Source organism: Hyla sarda, chromosome 1 (genome assembly GCF_029499605.1).
Source record: "Hyla sarda isolate aHylSar1 chromosome 1, aHylSar1.hap1, whole genome shotgun sequence".
Taxonomy (NCBI): Eukaryota; Metazoa; Chordata; class Amphibia; order Anura; family Hylidae; genus Hyla; species Hyla sarda.
Window position 1 is genome coordinate 287656682 of NC_079189.1, and position 15390 is coordinate 287672071.

The 15390-nt window shown below is 44.5% G+C and overlaps 1 protein-coding gene across 8 annotated transcripts in view; it reads left to right on the plus strand.

Annotated features, from left to right (window-relative positions):
• KLHL26 (kelch like family member 26) overlaps positions 1-15390 on the plus strand; it is a 62041-nt gene that overhangs the window by 27886 nt on the left and 18765 nt on the right. The window contains exon 1 of one of the 8 annotated variants that reach the window (XM_056574720.1): positions 5225-5257. The exons of 6 other annotated variants lie outside the window; for them this stretch is intronic. The gene's annotated coding sequence lies outside the window, so the exon portion shown is untranslated. Of the gene's footprint in view, positions 1-5224; positions 5258-11528; positions 11550-15390 lie in introns of those variants that run through there. One more of the 8 variants, XM_056574732.1, reaches the window with a different exon arrangement.

The window sequence follows — 15390 nt, forward strand, 5'->3', positions numbered from 1 at the left end:
AAAATACCAGGCTTGTCCTAACTTCTCAATAAGCTCATCTACTCGGGGCATGGGATACACATCAAATTTGGAAACCACATTTAGTTTGCGGAAGACGTTACAGAATAATAATAATAACGTCCCATCCGTGTTGGGCATTAAGACTATCAAACTGGCCAACTCACTTTTCGATTCCTCGATGACAACTAGCTGTAACATCAGCTGAACTTCCGGGATGGCTTGTCGCTGCGACTCAGGTACCCGGTATGACTTCAATCGGATTCTGACTTGAGGCACAGTGACAATGTCATGATGGATGATATAAGTACGTCCAAGGAGGTTCGAGAACACATCCGATGTCGGACGTTTAGCAGTTCAAAGGCGAGAACCCAGTAGAGGCCTAGGGCACCTCTCGTACTGCGAACATGAGATAGGGCAGCAGAAGATCCCAATCCCTCCCATCCTTAGACACCACCCGCTTTAACATGTTTTTCAAGGTTTGATTTAACCTCTCTACAAGGCCGTTTGTTTGTGGGTGATAAACAGATGTCTGTAACTGTTTGATCTGTAGTAGCTTACGGAGTTCCCTCATGACTTTTGACATAAAAGTGGTACCCTGGTCAGTCAGAACCTCTTTAGGTAGGCCCCCTCGGGAAAACATCTCCATGAATTCTTTGGCTATGAGTTTGGCAGAGGTATGTCACAGGGGCACCGCTTACGGCTGCCAAGTGGCATAGTCCAGGACTACCAAGATTTGTTGGTGCCCTCTAGCGGACTTCGGTACTGGGCCTATGAGATCCATAGCGATCCGCTTGAGTGGAACCTCAATACTCAGGAGAGGGGACTATGGAAATGTGGCTGGGGGCTGGTTATCTGGCAGGTTGGGCAAGACTCACAGTACTTTTCCACCTCCTTGAACACGCTGTCCCCCAAGAACATGCTGGTGAGCTAATTCCAACATGAGCCTGCGATACACTTGGGCACTACCAACTGTTTAACATGCTCACACCGTACTTGATTTACCCGGTACAAAATTCCCTGTTGAACCACAAAACAAGGGAACATAGACTCAGCCCCCGGTGGTTGCGGCTCACCCTCAACTTCTACCACATTTTCCAAATAGATTTGGGTCCTGATGCTGTGCTGTACCGAAAATATCTCCAGAGATGTTGAGGTCTGCCAACTCCGGACCCGGCGGCAAATCCTCCACATCTCCCACCATTACATTCAGTAGGGTTGTCACTCCCCCTTTCACCGCAGTGGTGACCACCCCTACTGCCGGCCCTTCAGTCTCAGGTTCCCAGGGTTCCGGTTTCTCCTCTGAGCAAGACCATTCTATTGGGTTACTCCTGCCCCATGGGTACAGGTGACTCTCACATTAGGCCACAGTGACTTGAAACCGGGAAAGTCTCTCCCAATTATTAGTTCATAATATAGACTTGTGGTGACTGCCACCTCATGAGTCCACCTGCCGACCACCGTGGATAGAGACACCAGAGTGGTGGGATAGTCCTTTAAGTCTCCATGGATGCACACAACACCGACTTTTTGGCCAGTATACTCGGCGGGCAGAGCGAGGGCAGCTCTTACCACAGTCACCAGGCTCCCTGAGTCCAGCAGTGCCACCGCCAGGGTATCTCCCACTTTCACCTGGAACAGGTGACTATTGTCTACTGTTTCGGGGGTACCAGATGCACACAGTCTCCTGGCATACATTGAGGGGCGGTAGCCATAGTTAGTGTCCATGGGTCCCCCCCCCCCCCCCCCCCAATGGGGACAGTCAGCCATTATGTGACCGGACTCTTGACACCAACAGACCATCGGACCTGGGTCTGTAGGGATTACATTCCGAGTGGGTTTTGGTGGCACTAGCCGACTGGTCGAGAGTGGAGATTTCCAGGGTTTAACTGGCCCCTTCCCAAAAGAACCCCCTGTAGATTTCTGGTGGCCTCATAGCGCTCCACCAGGTCGACCATCTCTAGGGCATTACCAGGAGACACCAGGCCGATCCAGTGCTGGAGAGGGTACGGCAAAGCCCCCCAAAACATCAGCCAACAGACAGTCCAGCATAGCAGTGGGACTCAGTACATCAGGCAACAGCCATTTTTGTAACCATTGTTGCAGATAATAATACTGCGGTCTGGCGGGCTCAGCCGGGTTATACTCTCACTGATGCACCCGCTGGGCCCGGACCAATACATTCATCCCCAGTCTTGCCAGAATCTCGCTCTTTATGATCAAGTAGTCGGCCGCTTGATCATCTGGTAAGTCGAACAAGACCTGCTGGGGTCCAGATGCCTGGAACGGAGCGACGATCTCAGCCCATTGGTCTCGGGGTAACTTTTCCCTCATGGGCACATTTTCGAATACCGCCAGGTAGGTCTCGACATTGTCCGAGGGGGTCATCTTAGGGATCGCCGACTGAACAGCTTTCCGGGCATCGTGGACATTCTGGGACACTCCTGCGGCTTGTAACGCCATCACATGTTGTAATAGCAGCTGGTTGGTTTCCTGCTGCTGCTTGTTAGCTTCCCGCTGCTGCAAGTTAGCCTCCATGAGGGCTTTCATGACAGCCTCCATTTTGTCAGGGGACATGGGTCGTAACCTTGCTGGCTTGATATAGGACAAACACCCGTGCCCATGAAAAAACAAATACTTTCGGCTCTCAGGCCAGCCTGGCCTTGGGCATGAAATAGAGGCGATTGGACATGAAATGGGGGGAATTTCATCATCTGTTTGTTATATCGCAATCTCATATTGAAATCACAATATTAACCCCCATAATCGCAATTGCACATTTTCCCCAAATCGTGCAGCCCTTATCTGTAACATATCGCTTATGTTGGTGACAGTGCCTTCCGGTACAAGCCAAATAAATGCAATATGCACAATGACGGCATACAGAGACCACCTTCAAACGTTAAATATATAGATCATCACACAGACTGTACATACAATTCCAAAGGCCCAGTACAAGATGAGTGTAGTTTGTGACACATAAATAATGTCCAACACGATGCAACGTATAAGAGTAAACATGCAGGATATGGCAATTCAGATATATCAATAATTTACATATGGGAGTCTCAGGTGTCTGATGCATAATCTATAACCACCCCATTGGGTCTGCAGTTCGCCTATAGCACCCACAATCTCTAAAGATTACATATATAGTATGTCCATGTTGTTTCAGAACATAGTTCATTTATGTAGTGCACTCAAATTACCAAGAGGAGGGGACATTACTTACTCAAAGGTATACATACAGTAGAAAAAGACTCAGGGGTATTTATCAAAACCTGTCCAGAGAAAAAGTTGCTGAGTTGCCCATAGCAACCAATCAGATCCCTTCTTTCATTTTTCAGAGGCCTCTTTAACCCCTTAAGGACTTAGGATGTATGAGTACGTCCTAAGTCCGGTCCCTGTCTATAACGCGGGGTCCCGGCGGGACCCCGCGTCATAGCGGCATGGTCCCGGCGCCTATTCACAGCCGGGACCCGCGGCTAATAGCGCGCAGCCGCAATCGTTCGGCCACGCGCTATTAACCGTTCCGATGCGGTGCTCAAAGCTGCGCGCCGCATCGAAAGTGAAAGTAAATGCTTCCCGGCTGCTCAGTCGGGCTGATCGGGGTCATCGCGATAAAATCGCGATGCCCGGATCAGCTACCCGGAGAGAAGAAGGTCCCTACCTTCTTCCGTCGGCGTTCCGGCTCTGATTGATTGCCCCATGCCTGAGTTACAGGCTGGAGCAATCAACCGCCGATTACACAGCTTGTTGCCATGCAACGGCAAGGCAACAATCTGTGTATGCAATCAGCCATTGCAAGCTCATAGGTCCCTATAGGAGCTATGAGCTCGTTAAAAAAAAGTTAACCCTTTCAGGTATTCCCTTCTGAATTAAAAGTTTAAATCACCCAGCATTTCCTAGTAACAAAATAAAACAGTGTAAATAAAAATAAACATGTGGTATAACCGCATGCGGAAATGTCCGAATTATAAAAATATACCGCTTTTAAAACCGCACATTCAATGGCGTACGCGCGAAAAAATTCCAAAGTCCAAAATAGTGCATTTTTGATCACTTTTTATACCACTAAAAAGTGATCACAAAGTGTGATGAGAACGAAATGGTACCGCAAAAAACTTCAGATCAAGGCGCAATAAATGAGCCCTCATAGCGCCCTGAACACAGAAAAATAAAAAAGTTATAGGGCTCAGAAAATGACAATTTTAAACGTATACATTTTCTTTCATGTATTTATGATTTTTTTCTGAAGCAATACAAAATCAAACCTATACAAGTAGGGTATCATTTTAACTGTATGGACCTACAGAATAAAGATAAGGTGTCATTTTTACCGAAAAATGTACTGCGTAGAAACGGAAGCCCCCAAAATTTACAAAAGGGCATTTTTTCTTCAAGTTTGTCGCACAATTAATTTTTTTTCCGTTTCGCCGTGGATTTTTCGGTAGAAATGACTAATGTCACTGTAAAGTAGAATTGGTGGCGCAAAAAAAAAAAAAAAAAGCCATAATACAGATTTTTTGGTGCAAAATTGAAAGGGTTATGATTTTTTAAAGGCAAGGAGGAAAAAACGAAAATGCAAAAACGTGAAATCGCTCAGTCCTTAAGGGGTTAAAAAGGAAAGAAGCGATCTGATTGGTTGTTATGGGCAATTCAGTAACTTTTCCTTTGGACTAGTTTTGATAAACCTCCCCCTCAGTCCCCAATATGAAAGTAGACGGGTTGTACATAAATATATATCAACAGATATAATGGTGAGAGGGCCAAGGTGTCTCCCCATAAAGCGCAACTCACAGTCTCCTAACAGGTTGATTAATAGAACTTCTTCCAAACAACAGTGTGACATTTAACAAGCACCCTGTCCTGGATCCAGCCCAGGAGAAGATGTTAGTATATGCTGACAGTTTATACTTGCAATAGAAAAGCTTTAACTCCTCCCAGTAGCTATTGTGAGGAAATATATGAACCTGCAAGTGACCTTCTGCAGAACTATCTCCTGCTGGAAGCTTTGTACACGTATATTTGAGCAATGAGGTGGATTTATTTACCTTTTTGATAGTCTACACATATAACTACGATTACTGCACGGTAAGGGTTGGTAGGTGAGAGTACAACTATTACTATATAAAGGATAACTATATAAATGACTGCCGCTGACGAGTACATCATGGGCAGATGCATTGCTTTAAAATTTTCTAGGATTTCAGCAGTCCTTGTAGGAAGTGGACATGTGATTTTGAATCATTAAGTATAGGTAAGATAAAATTGTATATTTCAGAAAACTGAGTTGTTCTTATGTATATACCCTCTGTTTTTGCTTTTATGAAAGATCTTACAGGGGTTGTCTACAATTTTTTTTAGAATATTTTTACAGTGACAAAGCAGAGTTAAAACCCTGTACTCACCTACTGCCACTGACCTCCTGCAGCTGTTTCAATGGTGCAAGGTCCCCGCTGCTTTTCACTTCCTGACTCACCTCAGCAAGGGAAGAACTGCAGCAGTTGGGGCCTGGCCAATGTAAGAAAAATTCTGACAACCTCCTTAACCCCTTAAGGACCCAGCCCAAATATACCTTAAGGACCCGGCAATTTTTTGAACATCTGACCACTGTCACTTTAAGCATTATTAACTCTGGGATGCTTTTAACTTTCATTCTGATTCCGAGATTGTTTTTTCGTGACATATTCTAGTTTATGTTAGTGATAAAATTTTGTCAATACTTGAATCATTTCTTGGTGAAAAATTCAAAAATTTTATGAAAAAATTGAAAATTTTGCATTTTTTTTAACTTTGAAGCTCTCTGCTTATAAGGAAAATGGATATTCCAAATAAATTTTATATTGATTCACATATACAATATGTCTACTTTATGTTTGCATCATAAAGTTGACATGTTTTTACTTCTGGAAGACACCAGAGGGCTTCAAAGTTCAGCAGCAATTTTCTAATTTTTCACAAAATTGTGGATTTGAAGGGCTTTCTTATTAAAAAAAATACCCCACAAATGACCCCATTATAAAAACTGCACCCCTCAAAGTATTCAAAATTACATTCAGAAAGTTTGTTAACCCTTTAGGTGTTTCACAGGAATAGCAGCAAAGTGAAGGATAAAATTCAAAATCTTCATTTTTTACACTTGCATGTTCTTGTAGACCCAGTTTTTAAATTTTTACAAGGGGTAATAGATGAAAAATCCCCCCAAAATTTGTAACCCAATTTCTCTCGAGTTAGGAAATACCTCATATGTGTATGTCAAGTGTTCGGCGGGCGCAGTAGAGGGCTCAGAAGGGAAAGAGCGACAATGGGATTTTGGAGAGTGAATTTTGCTGAAATGGTTTTTGGGGGACATGTTACATTTAGGAAGCCCCTATGGTGCCAGAACAGCAGAAAACCCCCATATGGCATACCATTTTGGAAACTACACCCCTCAAGGCACGTAACAAGGGGTCCAGCGAGCCTTAACACCCCACAGGTGTTTGACGACTTTTCGTTAAAGTCGGATGTGTAAATGAAAAGAATTTTTTTTCACTTAAGTGCGTTTCCCCCCCAAATTTATCCTTTTTACAAAGGGTAATGGGAGGAAATGCCCCCCAAAATTTGTAACCCCATCTCTTCTGAGTATATAAATACCCCATGTTAGGACGTAAAATGCTCTGCGAGCAAACTACAATGCTCAGAAGAGAAGGAGTCACATTTAGCTTTTGGAAAGCAAATTTTGCTGAAATGGTGTTTGCGGGGCATGTCACATTTAGGAAGCACCTAGGGTGCCAGAACAGCAAAAAAAAATACATGGCATACTATTTTGGAAACTACACCCCTCAAGGAAAGTAACAAGGGGTACAGTGAGCCTTAACACCTCACAGGTATTTCACGACCTTTTGTGAAAGTTGGATGTGTAAATGAAATTTTTTTTTTTTCACAAAAATGCAGTGTTTTCCCCAAATTTTACATTTTTACAGGAGGTAATAGGAGAAAATGACCACCAAAATTTGTAACCCCATTTCTTCTGAGTATGGAAATACCCCATGTGTGGACGTCAAGGGCTCTGCTGGCGCACTACAATGCTCAGAAGAGAAGGAGCGCCATTGAGCTTTTTGAAAGAGAATTTGTTTGGAATGGAAGTCGGGGGGCCATGTGCGTTTACAAAGCCCCCCGTGGTGCCAGAACAGTCGACCCCCGCCACATGTGACCCCATTTTGGAAACTACACCCCTCACAGAATTTAATAAGGGGTGCAGTGAGTATTTACACCCCACTGGCGTTTGACAGATCTTTGGAACAGTGGGCTGTGCAAATGAAAATGTGCAAATTTTTCATTTTCACGGATCACTGTTCCAAAAATCTGTCAGACATCTGTGGGGCGTAAATGCTCACTGTACCCCTTATTACATTACGTGAGGGGTGTAGTTTCCAAAATGGGGTCACATGTGGGGGGGTCCATTGTTCTTGCACTGTGGGGGCTTTGTAAACACACGTGGCCTTCAATTCCGGACAAATTTTCTCTTTGGGGCTCCTTCTCTTCTGAGCATTGTAGTGCACCCGCAGAGCACTTTACATTCACATATTGGGTATGTTTTTACTCAGAAGAAATGGGGTTACAAATTTTGGGGGCTTTTTTCCTATTTTCCCTTGTGAAAATGAAAAATTTAGGGTAACACCAGCATTTTAGCGAAAAAATTTTTTTTCTCATTTTCCCATCCAACTATTTTGTCAAACACCTGTGGGGCGTAAATGCTCACTATACCCCTTGTTACGTTCCGTGAGGGGTGTAGTTTCCAAAATGGGGTCACATGTGGGTATTTATTTTTTTGTGTTTATGGCAGAACCGCTGTAAAATCAGCCACCCCTGTGCAAATCACCAATTTAGGCCTCAAATGTACATAGTACGCTCTCACTCCTGAGCCTTGTTGTGCGTCCGCAGAAAATTTTACGCCCACATTTGGGGTATTTGGGGTATTTCCGTACTCTGGGTATTTTGGGGGTCTTTTTTTGCTTTTACCGCTTGTCAAAATAAAAAGTATGGGGCAAAACCAGCATGTTAGTTTAAAAAAAATATATAATTTACAGGGCTCTGAAGTGAGACAGCGCCATGCGCATTTGAGAACTTCATGGGGATTGCATAGGGTTGGACATAGGGGTATTCTACGCCAGTGATTCCCAAACAGGGTGCCTCCAGCTGTTGCTAAACTCCCAGCATGCCTGGACAGTCAGTGGCTGTCCGGAAATGCTGGGAGTTGGTGATTTGTAACAGCTGGAGGCTCCGTTTTGGAAACACCTCCGTACGATACATTTTTCCTTTTTATTGGGGGGGACAGTGTAAGGGGGTGTATATGTAGTGTTTTACTCTTTATTTTGTGTTAGTGTAGTGTAGTGTTTTAAGGGTACATTCACACTGTCGGGCGTTTACAGTGAGTTTACCGCTAGGAGTTTGTGCTGCGGCAAAAAATTTGCCGCAGCCCAAACTTGAAGCAGAAAACTAACTGTAAACCTGCCTGTGTGAATGTACCCTGTACGTTCACATGGGGGGGGGCAAACCTCAAGCTGTTTCAAAACTACAACTCCCAGCATGTACTGACAGACCGTGCATGTTGGGAGTTGTACTTTTGCAACAGCTGGAGGCACACTGGTTGGAAAACCTTCAGTTACCTAACTCAGTATTTTCCAACCAGTGTGCCTCCAGCTTTTGCAAAACTACAACTCTCAGCATGTACTGATCGCCGAAGGGCATGCTGAGAGATGTAGTTATGCAACAGCTGGAGGTACATAACTACAACTCCCAGCATGCCGAGACAGCTGTTTGCTGTTTGGGCTTGCTGGGATTTGCAGTTTTGCAACAGCTGGAGAGCTATAGTTTATAGAGACCACTGCACAGTTATCTCCAAACTGGACCTCCAGATGTTGCAAAACTTCAAATCCCAGCATGCTCAGACAGCAAACTGCTATGTGGGCATGCTGGGAGTTGTAGTTTTGCAAGATCTGGAGAGCGACAGTATAGAGATCATTGTGCAGTGGTCTCAAACTGTAGCTCTCCAGCTGTTGCAAAACTACAAATCCCAGCATGCCTAAACAGCTCTCTGGGCATGCTGGGAGTTGTAGTTTTGCAGTATCTGGAGGGCTACAGTTTAGAGACCACTCTGTAGTGGTCTCAGACTGTAGCCCTCCAGATGTTGCTAAGCAAGTCACTGGCTTCCGTAGGATCCACGGAGCTGCGTTGCCGTCCTCTTGTTCCGTCGATCGTCGGCCGCTGCCGTCGCCGATGGGTGAGTGGACTTCGGCGCCCGTCCTGTGTCGTTTCCCCGTTCTGCCCCGCCTATTGTGGGTGGGCAGGACGGGGAAACCGAAAGTAAAGCCCCCCGCCCCCGATCTGCTATTGGTCATCGCGTCTTCATGATCAATAGCAGGTATACGAGGGGTGGCACCCCTGCCACCTCACTCCTATCGTTTCAGGGGGATCGTGGGTGTCTTGGACACCCATGTTCCCCCTTCTATTCGGGGTCATCGGGTCACCATAGACCCGAATCGGCGCAAATCGCAAGTGTGAATTCACTTGCGATTTGCGCCGATCGCCGACATGGGGGGATCTGATGACCCCCCCCCCCTGGGCATTTGCGTGGGGTGCCTGCTGATCGATATCGGCGCGCGGCGGGGACAGAAATTCCCACTGGTGTATGGATACGTCCTGGGTCCTTAAGTACCAGAAAGCCAGGGTGTATCCATACGCCCTAGGTCCTTAAAGGGGTACTCTGCCCCTAGACATCTTATCCCCTATCCAAAGGATAGGGGATAAGATGTCAGATCGCCAGGGTCCCGCTGCTGGGGACCCCGGGGATCGCTGCTGCAGCACCCCGCTATCATTACTGCGCAGAGCGAGATCGCTCTGCACGTAATGTCGGGCAATACAGGGGCCGGAGCATCGTTATGTCACGGCTCCACCCCTCGTGATGTCACGGCCCGCCACCGTCGATACAAGTCTATGGGACCGCCACGCCCCCTGCCATAGACTTGCATTAAGGGGACGGGCCGTGATGTCATGAGGGGCGGAGCCATGACGTCACGCTGCTCCGGCCCCTGTATCGCCCGTCATTACGCACAGAGCGAACTCGCTCTGTGCAGTAATGATGGCGGGGTGCCGCAGCGGCGATCCCCGGGGACCCCAGCAGCGGGACTGCAGCGATCTGACATCTTATCCCCTATCCTTCGGATAGGGGATAAGATGCCAGGGGCGGAGTACCCCTTTAAGGGGTTAAGGCATATCCTGGGATTTTTTTTTTTCTTCGGCCTATGATGCCAAGTTATAATACTGTGTAAAAGGCTTACATTACCTAAGCAGTCCTTTGTAGAATTACGTCAGTAAATCCCTTCCACCCTACTAATCACCCACCGCAGCATAGCCATGCCTCTTGTAGATCATGTGAATTATGACATTGTCTTTTGCCACATGGAATGTTTGGAAAGGTCACAGATGACAGTAGAATAATAAGATTTGCACTACAACACTTCTGGGTGTGAGTCCTGTGCATGAAACAGCACAGAGTGGTGCATGGAACTAATAGAAGCATTTTACTCAGTAAGATATCTTGGCATCATAGGCTTAACCCCTCAAGGACCAAGCCCACTTTGACCTTAAGGACCGGACCAATTTTTGTTTGTGCACTTTCGTTTTTTCATCCTCCCTTTCTAAAAATCATAACACTTAAATTTTGCACCTACAGATCCATATAAGGGCTTGTTTTTTGTGTCACCAATTGTACTTTGTAATGACATCAACATTTTCATAACAATCTACGGGGTTAAAGGGAACCAATTAACAGACTTCTACTTACCAGCACCTGTTGCTCCGGCCTTTGTCCCATCCCCTTGTCTTTATTAACGGCTTGAGTCATTGCTCTGCTTCCTAAGCGGACAGAGCAGAGCGGTGACAGAGTCAATGAAAAGGAAACAAACTTCTTATTCATTTAGAAATCTAAAACTCACTTCTGATATCAGAAGATGGGGGCACAAACTCATACTAGCTCAGCTGTTTTATTGCCTCACGTGTTTGCTACTAAATAATTAAACATTAAAGGCTGTATTCACATCTACATTGGAATGCTTCAGTTGGATTATTTGTTGCTCCATTATATGTGGTAGATATAATAGGGATGCTTGCAGTATTATTTTCTTCCATTAAAAATGTTCGCAGCACTTGACAGGCCTCATTGTAAGTCTGTAGGGGCTTTAGTTTAAAGGAAATCTGTCATCAGTTTCACCTATAGGAACCTGTCAGTACAGACAGGTAGTGCAGGTGACACTAATCACATTGATACTTACCTGATCCCGTTTTGTGCTCCAGTTTTCCCACTATTTTCTTCAGTATTTTCCGTTCCGGGGCCGACTTGGAGCATGGGTGGAGCTTTGTGACTTAACTGCTGCTGTTTGCTAGCAGTGTGACCCAGCAGAAAAGCAGGAGTAATGATGTCACAAAGCTCCACCTATGCTCCAAGTCGGCCCCGTAACAAAAGATACCGAAGAAGATACCAGGAGAACTAGAGCTTAAAACAGGTTCAAGTAAGTATCGGCAGGTTAGTGCAAGTGACATTGATGACAGATTTCCTTTAACAGATCTGGCACTGCACTGTGGTTTTTGGCTATAAATTGAAACTACAACAAATATGTAAACAGTGCTTATAGCAATGGACACTTTTGCACACACAGTATAAAGTGTGTGTGTGTGTGGGGGGGGGGGGTCTTTGAAGACAGCTCACTCAGGCTGGAGAAAGACAGGAGAACATAAAAGCCAGTCTGCAAGGAAGAATCATATATAGGCTGTGTACAGTTACAGAGAGATAATAGAGGTCATACAGAACCCTGTAAAGATTAGAGGCAAAATCTATTTTTTATTTTATTTTTTTAAATCAACTGTGCAAATCTTCTAATGACAGAAATTTATACAGACACTAATATATAAAAATCTTAAGCCCTCCAGTACTTATCAGCTGCTGTATACTACAGAGGAAGTTGTGTAGTTCTTTCCAGTCTAACCACAGTGCTCTCTGCTGACACTTATATCAGTGTCCTGACCAGTTCAGTTTTAAAGTGGATTTGAGGAGCTTGTATGTTAGAAATCCCCATAAATTATCCCATTTTAGAATTGGCACCCCTCAAAGTATATAAAATTACATTAAAAAAGTTTAAGCCTTTAGGTGTTTCACAGAAATAACAGAAAAGTGGAAGAGAGAGGTCGAAATCTCCAATTTCTCCCATAACACAGCATCTATTTACATAAAAATGCAACCCATATTTATTGCCCTAACTTTGCCTTTTTTGTTGTTTTTTTTTAAAAGAAATATCCTATATGTGCTACTAGAGTCAACCTTAGACCTCAGACATGAAGGAGCACCAGGAGTAGGTTTTAAGGCTTCCTTTTTTGTACTAAAACAGAAGAAACGCCATTTTGGAAACCATACTTCTCAAGGAATGTAATAAGAGGCACATTTATACCCCATTATATTTATACACATTTATACCCCACAGGTGTCTTGACAGATTTTTGGAACAAGAAATAAAGCTGCTTGGCGCAAGATTTTGTGGGTGGCAGGAGGCATAAAAACTGTTAGGAAATCCCGTACAGTATGCAGCATAGGCGTGCAGAAACGTCCCGAATATATACAGTAGAATCTCCCAATAGTGGACACTTACGGAGAATAAAAAAGTGTCCACTACTGAGAGATGTCCCTCATTGGGGAATAAGGCTTTAAAGGTCTTCAGAAAATGATGGAATTAATTACCTAGAAAACATAATAAAAGGCAATATTACAGTAGAATCTCCCATTGCCGTTTAATCACTCCTTTTCCCTCCCCTGTATTATTTCATACCCCTTTTTACCCTGTGCCACCATATTCCCCCTGTGCCTTGTGCCAAATTATCCCCCCTTACCTCCTGTGCCACATAATTTCCCCCTGATCCCCCCTGTGCCATTCCATTGCCCCTTTATTAACCTCTGTGTAAATTAATCACCCCCCTCTTTATGAAGTGGCACAGGGGGATAAAGGGGGAATGAAATGGCACAGGAGGATAAAGAGGGATGAAATGACACAGGGAGTGGTAAAGAGGGGGTGATGAATTTGTGCAGAGGATAATAGAGGGGTAATAAAATAGCACGGGGGGTTGTCAAGAGGAAATTATGTGGCACAGGGAAAATAAAGTGGCACAGGGGGGTCAGTGAAGAAGGGGGTGAATGATGTGGCCGGCTAAAATACAGAATCAGGAGATCACTGTTTAAACAGGGTTTTCTGCTTCTGTGCCAGGGCTTCTGCAGGGGGGTGCAGCGGGGGCCTGGGCCCCTTACTGGGGTATTGGCTGTACCCCTTGACGGCAGCCCTGTGTACAAGGTAGGGCTGGCACATAAGCCTGGTTGTCCCCTATTTGGAGTGTTTTGTACCCCTATTTGGAGTGTTTTGTCCCCTTTCAGGTGTGTCTGCATCCGCTATGGGAGTGTCCTCTATTCGGAGGGTGCAAATACATTAAGTCTTATGGGACTCTGCCGGGGAATTAAAAACTGTCTGCTATTGGGAGGTGTCCACTAAGGGAGATTTTACTGTAGTAACAAAAATGTAGTAAGGAGAGAAAATGAAGAACATAGTACTTACCCTTTTAGTGATGCAAAAAAATGAAGATCCTTTATTTCAGAAACATAGGTGCAGGTTACAGCCAGGGATAGGGAGATAAAACAATATGGGCTCCTCCATGCTCAGAGGAGCGTCGACGGCTCTGTTTAATTTCAAAACCCGCTTGGTCATGTATCACCCGATGTTGCACACGGCTGACTTAAATACACTCGGTCTCCTTGGGGTGTCAGACAGCTGATAAGTATCGTGGCCATAGCAATGAGTAAACAGTGAGATCCCGCAAACCCAGCAACTAGCCCCAGCAGGGGAAGCAGCAGGTCAGCCTGACTTGAAAGAGCAAATAAGGACACCATTACCTAGGAGAGAACAAAAGGTAAAAACAGAATTAAATGCAAAAAGCATAGGCATTTACGGTGCTAGTCAGAAAAAGTGGTTCAGTTCGTTGCGCTCATTAAGTCCGAGAGCGCCAGTCGCTCGCAATTTGGATATCCAGTGGGCCTCTTCTTGCCGCAGTCTAGTTATGGGATCCAGTCCTGGGTGCGGGTCCCTCACAACTGCGATGCCAAAACATCTTAGGATGCACTTTGCTGACAAGTTGTGAGATCCTGGGGACCCCCAGTCCCAGTCTGGTGAGGCGAATGTGTTCTCTAAGCCAGTTGAAAAGGGGGTGTACAATTGATTCCACGTCAAACAGTAGCTGACGTATGTTGTACAACAGGTAATAAGGTCTTTGACATGAATGTCCACTCCTATTTTGAAGTTCTTCCCTGTGATGAGGAATTTGTAATAGGCACATCTGCCACATGTATGATTGCCCTCTAAGGGCAAAGTTTTAAGCCACATTCTTTTTCTGAGAGCAGTTCTGAATTTGCTACTGACCAGTTTATTTTTAAGAGAGTTACTCCTCCTGTTGGTCACTAAAGATTGGTCACTAATAGCGACCTTCCTGAGTACTGAATCATCCTCATTGAGGTGTCAGTGTCTGGAGATGGGTCTCTGAATTTAGGTGGCCTTATTACTGTACTTGAAAGAAAATGTGAAACGTCTTTCCTGAGATTTACATGTGTAGTTTGTTTTATTTATGAGATTACTACATGAGCGTGTTTCTGTCTTTTTAGAGCAGTTTAACCCCTCAAGGACCGGAGGTTTTTCCGTTTTTGCATTTTCGTTTTTTGCTCCTTGCCTTTAAAAAATCATAACTCTTTCAAATTTACACCTAAAAATCCATATGATGGCTTATTTTTTGCGCCACCAATTCTACTTTGTAATGACGTCAGTCATTTTACCCAAAAATCTATGGTGAAGCGGGAAAAAAAATCATTGTGCGACAAAATTGAAAAAAAAAACGCTGTTTTGTAACTTTTGGGGGCTTCCGTTTCTACGTAGTACATTTTTCGGTAAAAATGACACCTGATATGTATTCTGTAGGTCCATACGATTAAAATGATACCCTACTTATATAGGTTTGATTTTGTCGGACTTCTGGAAAAAATCATAACTACATGCAGGAAAATTAATACGTTTAAAATTGTCATCTTCTGACCCCTATAACTTTTTTATTTTTCCGTGTATGGGGCGGTATGAGGGCTCATTTTTTGCGCCGTGATCTGAAGTTTTTAACGGTACCATTTGCATTGATAGGACTTATTGATTGGAATTTTTTTGCGCGCACGCCATTGACCGAGCGGTTTAATTAATGATATATTTTTATAATTCGGACATTTCCGCACGCGGTGATACCACATATGTTTATTTTTATTTTTATTTACACTGTGTTTTT